We start from the raw sequence: 18483 nt of genomic DNA, 5'->3' as shown, positions 1-18483 counted from the left end.
TCTTTGACTTTCACAGTTTGGGTGTATACCTGGCATGAGGCAGAAGTAGTTAGAATGATCTCATAACTTCCCTTCGAGCAATATGACTCTACACATCCTCATACTAAATTGAACAAGAATTGGCATATCCTGTCTCAACCATTTGCACAATTCAAATGACAAGAGAGTAATTTGGATTATTTGAGATATTCCTAACCCTTCCAATCTTTATTCATAAGAAGTGTGAAATAATCACTTTTCCACTATCTAGACAAAAATGAAACATCAAAAATGACTGGAAATTACAGTATAGAATTAGCTAAGTTTTCTTACTATCACCAGAGATGACATGGTACATTCACATCATTTGTTTTCTAGGAAATAAGTTGAATTTTGAAGAAGTTATGGGTACAAGTTCATATGATTTTTGTAAGACATTAGATTGTAGTGAGAAATAAATGACCAGGTAAATATTCTCTCTAGTATATAGGACAGAAAGCTTATAAATTACCATTCCCCACTACATTGTGGCAGACTCCTCCTGCTTTCCTTTTTAATTTCTCTTCTTTTGGTAATGTTTGTTCTAAATGGTCATGATAAAAGGTCTATATTAATATTTGCATAGGTAGACTTTTGACCTGGATCTCTCAACTCTATGTGAAAACCTATCTTGCCCAAATTGTGCAGTAGGGACTCAAGAGTTTTGAATTAATTAATCATGAAGATCTGGTAGTGCTCATATTACAAAAGCTTTAAGAGGTAAGTTCAAGATGCCGCTCTGTCTAACGTTCATTGATTTAAAGAAGGCCTTTGATTCTGTTGAGACGGAAGCGGTCACAGAAGCCATAGCCAATCAGGGCGTACAAACTCAATACATCAAGATCCTTCATGAGCTCTATTGCGGATTCACTACCAAGATCTCACCATTCTACAAAGAAGTAATCATCCATATCAAGAGAGGGGTTCGGCAGGGTGATACCATTTCACCAAAACTCTTCAGTGCCACCCTCGAGAACATCATGCGACGACTGGAATGGGAAAGCATGGGAGTGAAGATAGATGGTCTGGTCGGCAACTACACCACCTCCGCTTTGCTGATGACATCGTTCTAATAACACCAAACATCAGCCAAGCTGCACAAATGCTGAACGACTTTAACCGTGAATGTGGAAAGGTCGGACTACAGCTGAATCTTACGAAGACAATGTTTATGAGAAACAGCCTTGTTCCTGACGCTCCATTTGCTCTCAACGGAACCGCCATCTCCGAATGCAACAGTTATATATACCTAGGTCGAGAAATCAACATGATGAATGACCTGGCACCTGAGTTGCGCAGGGGGAAGAGAGCGGCTTGGAATGCCTTCAGAACGTTGAAGAAATAACTAAAAGGACAAAGAACCTCCAGCTACAAGCACATCTCTTTGATTCCACTGTTCTTCCTGCATTAACATATGCCTCAGAGACCTGGACCCTACGAAAACAGGATGAGAACGCTATTCGGATCTCTCAAAGAGGAATCGAAAGAGCTATGCTTGGAATATCATGATTCACTCAAATGAGAGATAGAATCCGGAGTTCTGATCTTCGTCAACGCTCAAGAATCAGGGACGCTGTCTCATTTGCCAAGACATCAAAAATCAGATGGGCTGGACACGTAATGAGGTTTACAGACAACCGCTGGACTAGAGCCATTACTGATTGGATTCCACGGGACATCAAAAGATCACGTGGACGCTCACCTACAAGATGGTCAGACTTCTTCGTCAAGACCCTGAATGATCGGTTTGAGGCTCTGCATGTTCCTAGAACGAACAGATACCATTGGGCTACGCTAGCAAGCAACCGGGATGAATGGAGACGTTACTGGCACCCGCTGGAGTAAATCGATGAATAACGGGGATTAAGTGATTAAGTGATTAAGAGGTAAGGAGATCTCTTTAGAGGGGGAGGGGATAGGCAGTGGAACTCTCTAGAAACTCAGGTGTAACTCGTAGTGATACTGGATACTTAAATTAGCAGTATTTGGTAGTTTGGTACTTGGGCCCAGCCATTTGGTACTGTTTGAGACCACAGTGCTAGGCAACACCAGGGCCACACCCAGAGGTGCATGGAGGGCAAAATAGTTCCATGGCTCAAACTTGGGATCTCTTAAACACAAGTTGTGGACTTCACCTCTTTAAACTATCTCCCTGACCCCACAGGGAGATGTTACATCATAAAAAATTACAGCTTAAAAGTCTGGGATATTCTATATTGCAGCTTAAAGTTCTGCTCTACTGAACAAATTATAATCTTTCTGTTAGAAAACAGAAGAGCTTCCATATGACTCAGCAATTCTACTTCTTCGTATATCTACCCCAAAGTCACCAAAATATATTCAAAAAGTACATCTGCACCCCTATGTTAATTGCAGCACTCTTCACAATAGCCATAATCTGGAAGCAGCCCAGATGACTGGATAAAGAAACTGTGATTCATAAACACAATGGAATACTACTTGGGTATAAGAAAAGATGAAATCATGCAATTTGCTGTTGTGTGGATTGATCTGAAGAGTATCACGCTGAATGAAGTTAGCTAGAAGGCGAGGGCCAGACATAGAACGATGACTATGACATGTGGGATATAAAGAAGCATGATAGGGAAATAACAGATCCACAAAGGAAACAAATTTTGAACTGGTTTCCAGTAGGGAGGAAGCGTACCACAGGGGAGAAGGTGGGGATTGGTGGAGGGACACGGGGACTATGGTGGAGGGAAGTGGACACTTAGTGGAGGGTGTGGTCCTGGAAGTTTTATGTAAGAAACCATACCAACAACAGTTTTGTAAACCACAGTACTTAAAATGGAATTTAAAAGGAACCAATGCTATTTTCTTAGGTTACTGTGGCCAACCCGAGTTCAATTCTTCGGCACCTCACGGAGAGCCTGGCAAGCTACCGGGTGTATCTTGCCCGCACGGCAAAGCCTGGCAAGCTACCCGTGATGTATTCAATATGCCAAACACAGTAACAAGAAATCTCACAATGGAGACATTACTGGGCCTGCCCAAGCAAATCGATGAACAACGGGAGGACAGTGCAGTGAAGTGCTACTGTGGCAGTGCACATTTCTCATGAATCCTTAACAAAAGAAGGGTCCAAAAATTAGTAATGCCTTGGTTGAAAAATAGTCCTGTTACAATTAATATGACATAGCGGAAATGGAGGCATGATCTGGAGACAATGGAACTTAGTTTCCACATCATATCTATCTTTCTGTGTGATCGTAAGAAATTTGCTTAAAAATTCATTCAAGAAGGGGTTTTTTTTTTTTTGGTCTGTAAGTGGCAAATAATGATTTACCAATTGCATAGTGACTGCAAAACTGAAAGTACCTAGTTCAGTATTTCACAAAAGATGGGCATACACTAAATGGTAGCTATTACTAGTTTGAAAGTCTCATTCTGTAAGAGCCCTTGATTGACAAGTCCCAGCTGATTGTGTATAGGTGGAGCTTGTGTTTGGTGGGAGAGGATAAGCAGATGTTAGAAAGCTATGTTGGACTTACCCATCTGAGATGATTAGGGAGGGCAATTTTCTTGTCTTTGTTGGGGCCTGTGCATTGCTGAATGTGGTCACCCCCATATCCCCAGCTATTTCTCATCAACGCATATTCCTTTGTTCTTCTGAAATCCATCCAAGTTTCTACTATTTCCCCACCCCCAGCCCAAAGATCTTTAAGGAAAATAATGAAGGCCAACAGTACCACTCCTTTACCCTGCCATTAGAACATTTTCTTCCGTTACCCTTGAGGCAATGTGTCATACATTGGCAGGGTCTCCTGCTCCTTTTAAACAGGGAACCAGAGTGTTGGGTCCAGGAAGCTATGACTCTAAAGCAATGGATCAAAGGAAGAAAGCATGACAGTCAGCTGGATTTGTGGTTCCAGATTACTTACACAACAGAAAAAACAGGGCAGATTCCATTGAGAATAGTATGAGGGGCTTGAAGAAATCAGATTAAGAATTTTCAAAGTATCCATCATAGTATCAATGTTTCCATTAAAAATTGGCTTCTTTGATGGGTATTTCATCTCAAAGCATAAATCACTCCTCAGTTGAATAAAGTTAGAAATGCCATTTGCATACGCTTCAAAGCCCTCACTCAAACTCTTGTGCTAACACATACTTGTGACATCACAATTTTCTTTCGGTATTAACATGTATAACACTTAATTCCTGGAATACAAGAAAAATCATAGACGACTTAATTACTAGAGCCAAGAAACTAAAGAAAAATACTTCTAGGTCAGTAACAAAATGGAAAAATGAGAAGCCAGAGAAGAGAGCTAAGGACAGTAAACAAATATCTTTTTGTTAAAAACAGTTGAATTAGAGAGAAATCCTGAACTGGACCTTCCTTATCTCTACCTCTTGGTGTCTAGTAACTATGTAGTTCCTGGGACGGTGCAGCTCTTGGTACTGCCCTGAAATAAGAAACAAAGGAAGAGATGATAAGGGAAAAATAACATTTTGAGTCATGTCTGTGAGTACTTTTTCTTTTTGCTGGTTGATGTATTGTTTCTGTTCCTGTTGTTTACCTTTGTTTATTTTTCTAGTCTAGGGAGATACTGGCAGATTTGGACTTGTATTAAATCATGAGTGGGTTGGTTTTCAAGTACTTGCTGACTCATGGCGAAATAATAAATTTAGCACCTATATAGTTGTGTATCCTACCCATGTTTAACCTGATGTCAGCCCAGAGGGATAATATGCATGACAAAAATTCTGTCATTAAATTAAATCCTTTGTTTTTGATAAATAGAAAACTTGACATTGAAAACAACAGCAGCACAAGATTCCATAGACTGACCGAAATGAGTGGGGGACACCCAACCTGCTGACCATATCAGAAATAATGTGGCATGGCCTTCGTACATGCTGGGACAGACACATATCTATGTCAATTGCCTGTAGTCTATCTGCTCCTATTGCATGAACCATGGATGACATAATAAATGTCCAAATGACCCTTGGAAGAGCACCTCTCTCCCCCCAAATACCAGTTTAGGCCTTTGAGCAATAACACATTTTTTGGTCACAAAAATCACTTAATCACTTAATCACTTAATCCCCGTTATTCATCGATTTATTCGAGCGGGTGCCAGTAACGTCTCCATTCATCCCGGTTGCGTGCTAGTGTAGCCCAATGGTATCTGTTCGTTTTAGGAACATGTAGAGCCTCAAACCGATCATTTAGGGTCTTGACGAAGAAGTCTGACCATCTTATAGGTGGGCGTCCACGTGATCTTTTGATGTCTCGTGGAATCCAATCAGTAATGACTCTAGTCCAGCAGTTGTCTGTAAACCTCATTACATGTCCAGCCCATCTGATTTTTGATGTCTTGGCAAATGAGACAGCGTCTCTGATTCTTGAGCGTTGACGAAGATCAGAACTCCGGATTCTATCTCTCATTTGAGTGAATCGTGATATTCCAAGCATAGTTCTTTCGATTCCTCTTTGAGAGACCCGAATAGTGTTCTCATCCTGTTTACGTAGGGTCCAGGTCTCTGAGGCATATGTTAATGCAGGAAGAATAGTGGAATCAAAGAGATGTGCTCGTAGTTGGAGGTTCTTTGTCCTTTTAGTTATTTCTTCAATGCTCTTGAAGGCATTCCAAGCCGCTCTCTTCCTCCTGCGTAACTCAGGTGCCAGGTCATTCACCATGTTGATTTCTCGACCTAAGTATATATAACTGTTGCATTCGGAGATGGTGGTTCCGTTGAGAGCGAATGGAGCGTCAGGAACAAGGCTGTTTCTCATAAACATTGTCTTCGTAAGATTCAGCTGTAGTCCGACCTTTCCACACTCACGGTCAAAGTCCGTAAGCATTTGTGCTGCTTGGCTGATGTTTGGTGTTATTAGAACGATGTCATCAGCAAAGCGGAGGTGGTGTAGTTGCCGACCATCTATCTTCACTCCCATGTTTTCCCATTCTAGTCGTCGCATGATGTTCTCGAGGGTGGCACTGAAGAGTTTTGGTGAAATGGTATCACCCTGCCGAACCCCTCTCTTGATATGGATGATTACTTCTTTGTAGAATGGTGAGATCTTGGTAGTGAATCCGCAATAGAGCTCACGAAGGATCCTGATGTATTGAGTTTGTACGCCCTGATTGGCTAGGGCTTCCATGACCGCTTCCGTCTCAACAGAATCAAAGGCCTTCTTTAAATCAATGAACGTTAGACAGAGCGGCATCTTGAACTCCCGAGATACCTCAATGAGCTTGGTTATTGTGTGGATATGGTCAATGGTACTGAATCCTTTTCGGAATCCAGCTTGTTCACATGGTTGTCCTTCATCTAGTGTTCTGCTAATCCTATTCAGGATGACTCGAGTGAATAGTTTGTAGATGACAGACAATAGGCAGATTGGGCGATAGTTGCCAATGTCGTGGATGTCTCCTTTCTTGTATAGTAGTACAGTCTTGCTGGTTTTCCATTGGGATGGAACCTTGCATTCAGACAGGTAGCGTGTGAAGAGTCGAGCTAATGTATTGATGAGTACTGATGGTAAGTTCTTCAGGTGTACAGGTCTGATCTTGTCTGGGCCAGGTGCTTTTTGTTTCTTTACCGACGAGATGGCATGTTGGATTTCGGAAGGGAGAACATTGGGAACGACATATCCATCATGTGGTATGTGGTATGTGGGCAAGTGGATGTGGCTATTAAAGAGATCTGAGTAGAAGTCATGAATAATCTTCTCCATTGCCCTTCTGGAAGATGTGATAGATCCATCATGATGTCGGAGGGCAGTCATCTTGGTTTTGTAGTTGGTGAAGGACAGGCGGGCATTACGAATGTTTTTCCCAGCTTCTGCTGCATCTACCAGTATTGCTGCTCTCCTGTTTTTGAGGTCATCCTTGATGGCTTTTCTGCACTGTTTTGCCAGTTCGGACGTTTGCTTGTGGTTGCCTGAGGCACGTGCCACGCCACGTTGGCGAATAAGTCCAAGAGTGTTCGAAGAAAGACGGTTTTTTGTGGTTATCTCTCTCTTGGCATTCCTTGCACAATCATGGAGGTGCTGAATCATTCGATCGTATTCCTCATCAATGTTGTCAATGACGGCATCTTCCCATGTTGCTGCAACAGAGCCAAAGAGTTCCCAGTTGGTGGTTGTTCTGGGAGTCTTCTTCTTAAACCTTGCATTCTTTTCTCCTCGTTCTGTGAGGTAGAATTTTGCACGAAGAAGACGGTGGTCTGATCCCGTTTGGAATTTTGGGACAACAGCAACATCGGTTAGGCAAAACTGCCGATTGAATATGATGTGGTCTATTTCATTGTGGAACCGTCCATCGGGAGAGGAACCCAGGTGTGTGGGACCCGGGACTGAGATCTCTAAGCCTGCACGGTTTGGGACTGGACCTGTCAGTAGCTAGACAGTTACACCCTCCAACTGCCGTGTAACCCCAACAAAGGCCAGGATCCAAAGATTATCACAACAAGCTCCCGAGAGAGCACAAGGCAGAGTCTCCTACCCTGTGTCTGACTATCCTCGCCAGGGCCCAACAGCTGAAGACTTCCAGGCCCCAACCAAGGCCTTACTGGAGCCATTCTCCACACACTTGGATAAACCTCAGACATAACCGAACTGGCAGAGGAACCCAGGTGTGTGGGACCCGGGACTGAGATCTCTAAGCCTGCACGGTTTGGGACTGGACCTGTCAGTAGCTAGACAGTTACACCCTCCAACTGCCGTGTAACCCCAACAAAGGCCAGGATCCAAAGATTATCACAACAAGCTCCCGGGAGAGCACAAGGCAGAGTCTCCTACCCTGTGTCTGACTATCCTCGCCAGGGCCCAACAGCTGAAGACTTCCAGGCCCCAACCAAGGCCTTACTGGAGCCACTCTCCACACACTTGGATAAGCCTCAGACATAACCGAACTGGCAGAGGAACCCAGGTGTGTGGGACCCGGGACTGAGATCTCTAAGCCTGCACGGTTTGGGACTGGACCTGTCAGTAGCTAGACAGTTACACCCTCCAACTGCCGTGTAACCCCAACAAAGGCCAGGATCCAAAGATTATCACAACAAGCTCCCGGGAGCGCGTGGCCGCATTCGCGGCCGCGCGACTATTTATTTAATAATTTTCAGGATACCTTAAATATCCTTAAATATCCAACCCACACGGCAGAGCCTGGCAAGCTATCCGTGATCTATGCCAAATAGACCAAATTGATATGCCAAATCCAGTAATAAATGGATCTCATTTCCCTAACCCTGATTATGCAGAGTCGAGAAGGATATGGAAGGAGAAGCTGATAAAACACCAAGGCAGACATGGGCTGCCAAAACGCAGAAAAACAAAAATGATTGTCTGTACTTTTAATGCTCGTACGCTGGCATCTGCTGCATCCATTGAAGACCTTATGGTACAAGCACGAAAGATCAAGTACGACATCATTGGTCTGACCGAAACGAGAAGACATCAATCCCATCATGCTGTTTTCGACACTGGAGAAGAACTGTTCCTTGGAACATGTGATAAAAGAGGCGTCGGTGGTGTCGGTATCCTTGTCAACACAAACTTAGTCACAAGCATTGATTCATTTGAATGCCTAACAACCCGAATCGGACGATTACACTTGAATAAATGTGGCTCACTACCGGCAGTTTCTATCTTTGTTGTCTACGCACCAACATCCAGTTATGGTGAAAAAGAAACTGAGAAATTCTACATGGAGCTGGAGAAATTCTATAAAGAAGATCACACCTTCTACAAGATCATTGTCGGTGATTTTAATGCCAAGATAGGACCAAGAAGATCAGTCGATGAACTCCACATCGGAACCCATGGCCTGGAATGGAACGAACAAGGTGACAGACTGTCTGAGTTCATCATGTCAACCAAAACCTTCCATGGTAACTCACAATTCCAAAAGGCTGAATCTAAACGTTGGACATGGGAGTCTCCCGATGGTCACAAAAATAACAGTGGAAAATGAGGCTCAGCAAAGATAAGATGATGCCAGTTTCTGTGTTGAAAATTTTATAGGTGTTATATTTACTCTTCAAAACAGTGTGGCAATTATGCATTATTTCTTCCTTTTTCCAAATGCAAAATGTTGAGGTTTTAGGACATGAAGTAACGTGCCGATGGGCCAAGTTGGCTTCCAATTTGGCTAGAAAAAAGGTAAATGAGTTAATGAAGATATTGCTGGGATGACCTTCAGAGAGGCAGATCCTGTCAAAGTCATGAAAATTCGATTTTAATTGTCACAAATTCTCTTTCCTACCAACATTTTTTATTTCTGGAATTAAAACTTGCAACTGTTGAGAACAAAGGCTCCAAGGCAATGATTTCAAGATTTTTTGAAGACCATCGTAAACTGCAATTAGTTCATAATAATTAGCAAGAAACAAATGCTTTCAAAAAAGTATTCAGTCACTTAAAATGATTTTTAATTTTATAATGACTAGTATATAATTATAGCAGAACAGAGCTATTTAGTTAGGGAAAAAAATGACTTCAAAGAAGAGAGCCCATTTAGTGTTTATTTGCTCTGGGGTTCTAATTACTTTGAAAACTACCAAAACTTAGCATATGATTACTAACAGCATTCAATAGCTGCTTTGAGGAAAGCAGAACAAATCTTTTTTTATTATTTTAATGCTCATTAACATGGGGGAAAATAAACATTAAATGATTAATACCAGGGGCACATCTTCGGGGTGCTGGTATTTTCCCACTCTATAGTTACTTTAGGTCTTCTAGGCTAGAAAGTGAAAAATCAAACCAAATGTCTTCCTGGTCACTTCTGAAAGGAGACCTATAAAACGAGGCCACTGAGGAACACAGAGTGTGATGTTGTTTTTCCGTCCTATATTAGCCAGTCCGGTCGCTTCAATTTGGTTTCATTACATTTCCAATATGTGCATGCATCCATTCATCTTCTTTCTCCGCCATGTTAAGATTTATGCACTTTATTAATCACCTCTGGCAATCATCTCAGCGATTTTATTTAGCAGAGTAAACCAGTCAAACTCTGTCAGATTTCTGGGGATGTCACATGGCAAACTTCGGATTCCTGGCAATTTGAATTACTCTTGCCAATATGAGATTTTTTTTTTGGGGGGGGGAACCATCTGATATATCACATCTGCCTCTGTTCTTTATCTCATTGATAGATTGATAGAGAGACACCCACTAGATCTTGCAAATGTCCTATTGCAGCTGCCTGAGGCACCCCTATCCTTGACAGCACTAGCTCAAGCTGGCATGCAGCTAATGCTGTTTTCCAGAGGTAATTCAAATGATGCCAGGGGACTGTGTGGTATTCAGTGAAAACACATGGTGAAGAGGGCTCGAATAAGCAATAACAACACGACATGTGTTTTCTCAAGCTCAGGGGTCTACGTACATAATGTTCCCAGGTGTGTGGACCATAGTCATTTGTGACTTCTTGGAGGTACAGACTGATGCAAGCCAGGACCAGATTGAGGACACTTCCCAATTTGCCATCTAATTCTTAGTCATACTAGGCAAGAGTCATAATTGTTTTATGCTAAAATTTTATATTATTTTATCTTATCAGTTATTTTATGTTATGTCTCTAGAGCTTACTCCCCTATCCCTAAATTCTGAAAGAAACCAAATCTAAATATACTTAATATGAATATAGATGATTTTCACATATGCCTTCACAGCAAAGCCTGGCAAGCTACCCGTGACGTATTCAATATGCTAAACAGTAACAAGTCTCACGATGGAGACATTACTGGGCCTACTCGAGCCATTCGATAAACAATGGGAAGACAGCAACAGTGACAGTGACACTGTGAAAGTTAAGACCTTAAAGCACTTCTGAGTTACAAGCCAGCTTGCTCTGAGATACAAAACTTTGAATTGGATTCCATTGATGGCTGTGACAGAAAGAAATGAGACTGACCCACTTATTCATCTAACAGAGGTGTCCACAGAAAATTTAGGTCTTATTCTTTTACAGGATAAATTAGAAGGGTTTAATGGGTGGCACTTTTTTAAACTGAAGGACCCACATAAGGAAGATTTTGTGATTTATGAGCCCTTAGTAGATCAGCTAAACAGAAATTACTATTCATTTTCTTCAACTGCTGCATGGCACTTTAGACCAAAAATGAAAAACGACCAATTTGATATTAAGAAAACTGAGTGACAAATGCAGACAAGTGGCTTAGCACTTCTACTACTGCTGCTAATTTCTTTTTTCTCTCAAATGTAGCTATGTCTGCAAAATAGAATTAACAGCACTCAAAACTCCTCAGGTTTATAACCTCTTAAAACTTCACAAGTTTATAAAGTGGGGGTTTTCAGCAAAGAATTCTGGATTACTGGGAGACCCATAGTCTAGCCTTGACCTTGTCCTAATCTTTACAGTCATTGGTTGAGCCATTAAGTCCTTTGCAAAACAAAGAGGTTGGAATACAAAGCAGTTCTCAGCCAGTCACCCTCAAAGAAGGCAAGTGGACCTCCTTGTACTGTATCAGCTTTTCAACAACACCACAGTAGAAATTACACATTCACCCATAATCAGATTACACAGCATAATAAAAACACTACATTTATTTGCTTTTGGCTTCAATTATGTTGTCAAAAAAGACACTACTATTATTTAATGCTAATGTAATACTCTAATTGGAGGATTACATTTTTATTTAATGAGAAATCAAATTACTCTTTAATAACTAAAAATTAAAATGAGAATCTTAAAAAATAAAGTACATAGGGAAAATTAGTTTTTAAGGTGGTTATATCCAGTTTAGAAATGGTTTTTAAAAAAATCTCTTTTGGGCAGAATTTCTATTACTACACACCTGCAAATATATTTTTAAAACGTCTTTGGTCCCTTTTTAGGTGTATTTCATTCTTGGTGTATAACAATTTTTATTTGGTAAACTCCTGGCTTTCCCCGTCTGTTTTCATTCAGTTCAGCATATACCTGCAGAGAGAGCATTTCAACCCAAATTCACAATTTCCTAGGCTTACAGGCTACTTGCTTCACTGGCCTAATTATTTTAATAAGCAGCTTAAGTGAAATGCTGGCTTACATTTATATTTCAGCTTAATTGCATACAGTTCCTAGGACAACGAAAACCTTAGAAGTCAGTCCTATTTGTCACAGTGTTTTCCTACATCTATTTCTTAGGGATGCTAACAAAGTTATTGCATTTTGTCTCTGCATATCATTTCTTTCCTTCCTTCCCCCCTCTTTCCCTGCTTTTCTTCCTTTCTGATTAACAAGGCAAAGGAAAGCTCCCAGGTTCTCTCATTTTGACCCTTCCAGATGAAGAAAAAGTAAGTTCCCATTCTGGTTTGCAGGAGCTCCCAGCTCTGCTGGATGAAACTGAACACCACACAGAATTCCTTTGGTCAGCTGTGTGGCCCAGGATGCTTGGTAGTCCATGCTATTTGTTCCCACCATTTAGCTAACAATTTTCTCAAACCAAGGGGTGAGGTAGGATGGAGGGGGGCAGGAAGTGGAAAAAAGAATGACCTGGAAAATCACTTACTAATCATAGTCCCTGGGAAATGGAAAACAAAATTCCCCTTATGGTCTAATTATTCTTTAGTGTCCTGAATGAAATCAAATCATGGGAGTTTCCAATGTCTGGCTATGTTTCAGAGACCTGAATTCCATAAATCCTTCGCTCTGGTAGGAAATATGTGCTAATTTCCTACTGTTTCCTCATTATCCTCCATTACCTTTTTTTTTTTTAGTTTGAACACTAGGATTTTTATTTTTTTTTATTTTATTATTTTTTAAATTTTTATTAGTGAAACACCATGAGGTACAGTTGTAGACTTAGAAATTTTTGTGCTTGGGTTTCAATTATACAACGTTCGAGTACCCATCCCTCCACCAGTGCCCATTTTCCACCACCAATGATCCCAGTATCCCTCTCACCCCCTTTCCCCCCATCCCACCCTGCCTCTGTGGCATTCATCTGGGGAACATAAAGTAACAAAATAGGAGACTAACATCCAAGAATAGCTGAGATAAGTACCAGGAGGTTCACTCCACGGTTTGGAGGCCAGTGGCACATGCTAGGGGAAAAGGCAGCTCAGATAGAGAAGGGAGCACCAAATAGAGGGTGTTCGGAGGATCCTCCCAGGATGGGAGATGCACGCTGAAAGTAGACTATCCTCCATTACTCTTTCACCCCCAGAAAAAAAATTTTGTCATTCTTCTAACATGAAAGAAAAAAAGCACTTGGTCTATGATGACTGACATGTGTTTTGCTTTCTTGAAATTGCAAAAGTGTGACTTCAGAATTTGGTGCCAGGTCCACGCTGAGTTTTGGAGACACTCAGTAATGGGATTCCTAAGGAATCTGTTGCTTTGCAGGCAACATTGAAAATAAGAGTCTCTTTTGGTTCCTTTTCTCACCTGTGGGTCTATAAAAGAACTGAAATGCTAAAAATAACCCTTTAGACACAGACTTCTTGACTACTATAACCTATAGTATGCCAGAATCGGAGGATTTTGATGAATCGAATAAACTATATTCTGAAATCTTTGGATAAAAAGCAGTATTTACAGAGTAAGAAGTAAAAAGCAGGAACAATAAGATAAAACCGACTTCTATGCTATTCTTCAATTTGACCAGACTAGGCTTAAATCTTTATTACACTAAATGCACTCATATAAAATTCCTTGCAAATTAAGCACCTTTTCTATTTTACTTAAACAGGTTATAAGCTCAGAAACAGAGGTGCTAATAGCAGACCCTTAGCACCTGGGAACTGTAAAAATTTATCACTAGAGTCCCTTTATTTTATACACAAGGCACTGAAATTTGGAGCAGTAATTAGATAAGGTTAAATAATGAATTGCAGTACTTTTTTATTTTTGGTCTTAGTTTATTTTTAGGCCACATCCAGGGGGTACTCAGGGCTTATTCCTGATTGTGTGATCAGGGATCCCTCCTGGCAATGCTGGGGATCAAACTGGAGACAGCAAATGTGCAAGGCCTTAATTCCTGTACTATTTTTCTGGCTCTAAGTCTGCCATGTTAAGGCTATGACTTCATATTTAATTAACTCGAATGATTGATGATAATTAAGGGAATGTTCACTTTTGACAATTTGCTTCACGTGGGACAGAAATGGTCTGTTTTGCTAACTTTGGTGACAAGGATGAGGCATTTATTCAACATTTGTAAGTGAAAAGAAGACAATATATAAATTTGAAACAGAAAACAAAAGTCAATTTGTATTTGTTTTGAAATACATGGTCTTCCATAGTGATTACTGTTAGGAAATTTTATTATCTTTGCGATTGCCACAACCAGTTTGCAATAATTATTTATTTATTGCAAAATAAAACCATTTTAGTGAAAATTATATTCAGATGTGTGTAATTAGAGTTAGCTAAAGATGACATGCTGAAGACCTCCAATGGGACAGCAGAGCCTGGATACAACTTGTACTATTTTCTTTTTCTCCTTTACAGCATGTAGGACTAATTCATTTTTTAAAAATTTTTATTTGGTTTTTGGAACACATCCGGCTGTGCCCAGGAGTCACTGCAGATTGGGCTCAATGGACCATCAATGGTGCTGGGGATCAAATGCTGGTCAGCCATGTGCAAGGCAAGTGCCTTACCTGTTATATTATCTCTGGCCCAAGTCGTGCTATTTTCTACCAATGACATTAAAAGCTTACTTTCCCAAGTAATCCAAATTTCCTTCTCTACCATTCTATTGGCATCTCTATTTCCTCAAGACTAGATGATGTGGGGCTGGAGCGATAGCACAGCGGGTAGGGCGTTTGCCTTGCACGCGGCTGACCCAGGTTCATTCCCAGCACCCCATATGGTCCCCTGAGCACTGTCAGGAGTAATTCCTGAGTGCAGATCCAGGAGTAACCCCTGAGCATCGCCAGGTGTGACCCAAAAAGCAGGGAAAAAAAAAGACTAGATGATGTTGCTGCATGAGGGTGAGAGGAATTTTGTGCCCATCTTTGGGTCATTGGGTACAAGAAATTTTATGGGATCCTACTCTTGAACACCATTGCACTGGCACCCCAGACTTATTTCGAGGCTGATAACAAACCCACAACAAAGGAAGACTCGGCACTACCAACTTTGAGAGGAAACTGCTTCCAAATTTGGAACAGCTTCGCTTCTTGTTTTAGGACTGCCTGCCTCTGTGTTAGACACTGCTGCCTATCAGATTAGGGAGAGAAAATGCTTGCTCAGCGGTGAGGCAGGAGCAGACATTCAGGGACAGGAGCAGAGCCTGCTGTGTGCAATGTTGGGAAGAAAAGCTCTTCCTTCCAGACTGACAGCCAGGAATGCCATTTTCTTGTTCGATGAGTACAAATCCTTTCATTTCTGCCCCATAGCTTTGGAGACCAGCTGTACCTCCTGCCTCTCCCCTGAGCAGAGCAGGCTGAAAGGACTGACACAGGTTTAACAAACATGATTAACTTAGGCATGCACCATTGTCAGCAAATGGAACAGAAAGTTAATTGTTTCACTGGCTGAAGCAAAGCTTGGGAGGCTTTCTTCAGCTGAGCTGGGTGGGCCTCAGGCACCATGAAGCTTAGCTGAAATTACCAGTAGTTACATGTCAGGAGGGCCTTTTCTAAAAGGTTTTTTTTTTCCCCCTCAACATGACATTAATAATTTATGAACAGGGCAGTGCACAAAACCGTGTTTATAAGAGGAAGCAAGGGGGTGGGATAAACAGGAACTTAAAAGCAGAAGGGGAAAAAAGTCAAAACACATTTTTAAAACCCTTGCGGTCATGCAGAGTGAAAAAAAAAAAGCCTCTGTGCGAAATATATGAAGTGTAAGTCGTCTTATATCTACTATTGATAATCAGAAAAAAAATAATCATGGAAAGTCATGCCACCAAATCGAATGCTTTATACTTTCTCCTCTGATTTGCTCTTGGAAGATCTGGTTGGGTCTGAGCACATTAATTTTGATTATAGGAAGTTTTTTTTCAACTGTTTGAGCTCACCTAGTAAAGGAAGACTGGGATGGATTCTATCCTGTCTTGTGTATTCTTAGCAGAATCATCAGCAAATATTGGAGCATAGGGGCATGATTATGTAATTATGTGAGAGAGAAGGAGGGAGAATCTAGCAATTATTTTGCAGTTGCGGATGTCAGAAAGAAGAAAACAAACATTGAAACTTGAAGATTGGGAAAATGGAGCCTACCAGTCATCTAGACACAAAAGAATGGAACCAGTCTAGGTCAATTTTTGGCATATTGATTCTTAGACACAACATAAAGTGAAACAAAAAGAATTGGATTCTTTTAATCAGCCGAAGCACAAGGTCAGAGCTCTAAATAACAGCTTTGTTTGAGCAGCAAATTCTTGATGAAAGGACATTTATTTTTATACATTTACTTAATCTCTATATTTATGTACTTTTATAATAGCTGCCTGAAAAATGTTGCGATGCAAATATATGTTGAAGTTTACTATACATAGATTACATTTTTCATTATTCTAAATCATTTCACTGCTTTGAAGCTTTGCAATAACCAATACTCCATTTATTGGAAAATACAACCATGTCCAAACTGCACAATCAAACCTGAAATATCAATGTATAAAAAGATTCATAATTCCATATATTAAAGAATCAGATGCCAGAAACTCAATTTACTCCAGTAAATCCATAGAAATTTCTATTAAATAAAAACCGAAGGAAGATAAAGCCAAAATGAAGCAAACCAAGACACACTGTAATTAATACAGCAAAGTCAGTGATAGAGATAGAATATAAAAGAGGAAGGAAGGAAGGAAGGAAGGAAAATAAATGAATAAAAGGAAAAGAGAAAAAAAGGAAGAAAAAACTCTCATCTAAGGGAGCACCACATGATCTTCACAGTAATTTTCCCAATTAGAGGAGGGAATGAAATTCCCTCCTCACATATTCAAAAATCAAAGCATGAAAAAAAACTTTCAATCAAGAGCACTCTGTCCAGCTAGGTTGTTACTCAAATGGAAAAGAGTAATAAAGGGTTTTTTGCACAAAACACTTGAGGGAATTAATAGATATTAAACTGACTCTGTAAGAAAAATGAAGGCAAAGGCAAAGAATGCTGCTCAGAAGTACTTACATACATACATTAAAAACATTAGACATAGAAATGAAGGAGAGTGATGTTGGGTCTCTTGGAATGAACCTGAGATAATATGTCTTAAATTTAACTTGGATATAAATTTAGAACTTCAAGGTAACTTCAAAACAAAAAGGTAAATGCAACCTCATAATCAAAAATAAATAATAAATAAAGACAAATACCAAATTATAAGGGGAAACAATAGGAGAAGAACAGAGGAAAAAATAAGAAGATTGGAAAACAATCATATAGGAAATGGTAGCAGAAACTGGCAAGGAAAACCATAGTTTTATTAGACAAAATAGAATTTAAACAGAAAAAAAAAACAAGACACATTCTAATGATTGGGGCCAACATATCATCAGAACTCAATACTCATTAGGATATATGCACCAAATGCAGGGGCATCAAAGTATATATAAGAAGCTCCTTCTTAGAGGTATAGAGACAAAAATAGTAACATAATAAAGTAGGGGAATTTAATATATCATTCTCACCATTGGTGATATCAACCAGAAAAAAAATCAACAAGAAAATAGCCTTCAATAGGGAGATGGAAGAAGTAGGCTTAACATAGAGCTACACGGCTATGCATCAAGTTGTGTAGAGGCTGGCATGAAATGTCATCATGCAGGTTAACAGACAAATTTATTTAATATAAGCATTAAATATTAAGATTATGAAATAACGAAGTAGATGAGAATCAGTGAAAAGCTTTCTATATCAGACAAATTCAATTGACTATGGTACTCCTTAAGAGTCAGGCATGATTCGGCCCCTCCTCTTAGAGTTCCACACATCACTGAAATGCCTTTTTTGACAGCTGCCTTTATGGAGGTTTATGTCACACACACACACACACACGCACACACCCAAAACCAACTAAGATTATCATGCAGTTACTCTGCAGTTTTGTTCGCAACTTGTAACTGATCCCAAGAATCCCCAAATATGTCACTTTGATATTGGTGGTCATTTAAAAGAATAGTCAAATGCTTCAGTTGAGGCCACGCCATGCCATGAGTCCAAAGACATCCCCTTCTAAAGTAACTAATTTCTCAGGGACAGCAGATGCTGGATGTATCTGGCAGGCTCATTAAAAAAAGCCAAAGAAGTATAAGTGTCCAGTAAACTAGATAGGAAAACAATTCATCCTTATCAGTAAAATAAATGCAAATTAAAATTGCATGTCATTTGGAACCTAATTAGAAAAGATTATAAAAGGAAAAAAGATGCTTAGTTTGTCCAGGGTTTTATAGGAAGAAAACTGCTTTATAGTTTGGAGGAAGTAAATTGCAGTAAGTTTTGAAAAAAGCAGCTTGCTTATATGGACATATAATATGTGACTTTACATAGTGATAGATTTTTTGAAAGCCTAGTGCATAATTTGGGA

The 18483-nt window shown here is 40.1% G+C and overlaps 1 protein-coding gene across 2 annotated transcripts in view; it reads right to left on the bottom strand.

Annotated features, from left to right (window-relative positions):
* The window catches only part of SAMD12 (sterile alpha motif domain containing 12), a 489089-nt gene that overhangs the window by 105588 nt on the left and 365018 nt on the right, over nucleotides 1–18483 (bottom strand). The window lies entirely within an intron of this gene.

Source organism: Sorex fumeus, unplaced genomic scaffold (genome assembly GCF_029834395.1).
Source record: "Sorex fumeus unplaced genomic scaffold, SorFum_2.1 ptg000002l, whole genome shotgun sequence".
Lineage (NCBI taxonomy): Eukaryota > Metazoa > Chordata > Mammalia > Eulipotyphla > Soricidae > Sorex > Sorex fumeus.
The sequence above is the reverse complement of the archived record's forward strand: the minus strand, read 5'-3'. Positions and strand labels throughout refer to the sequence as shown.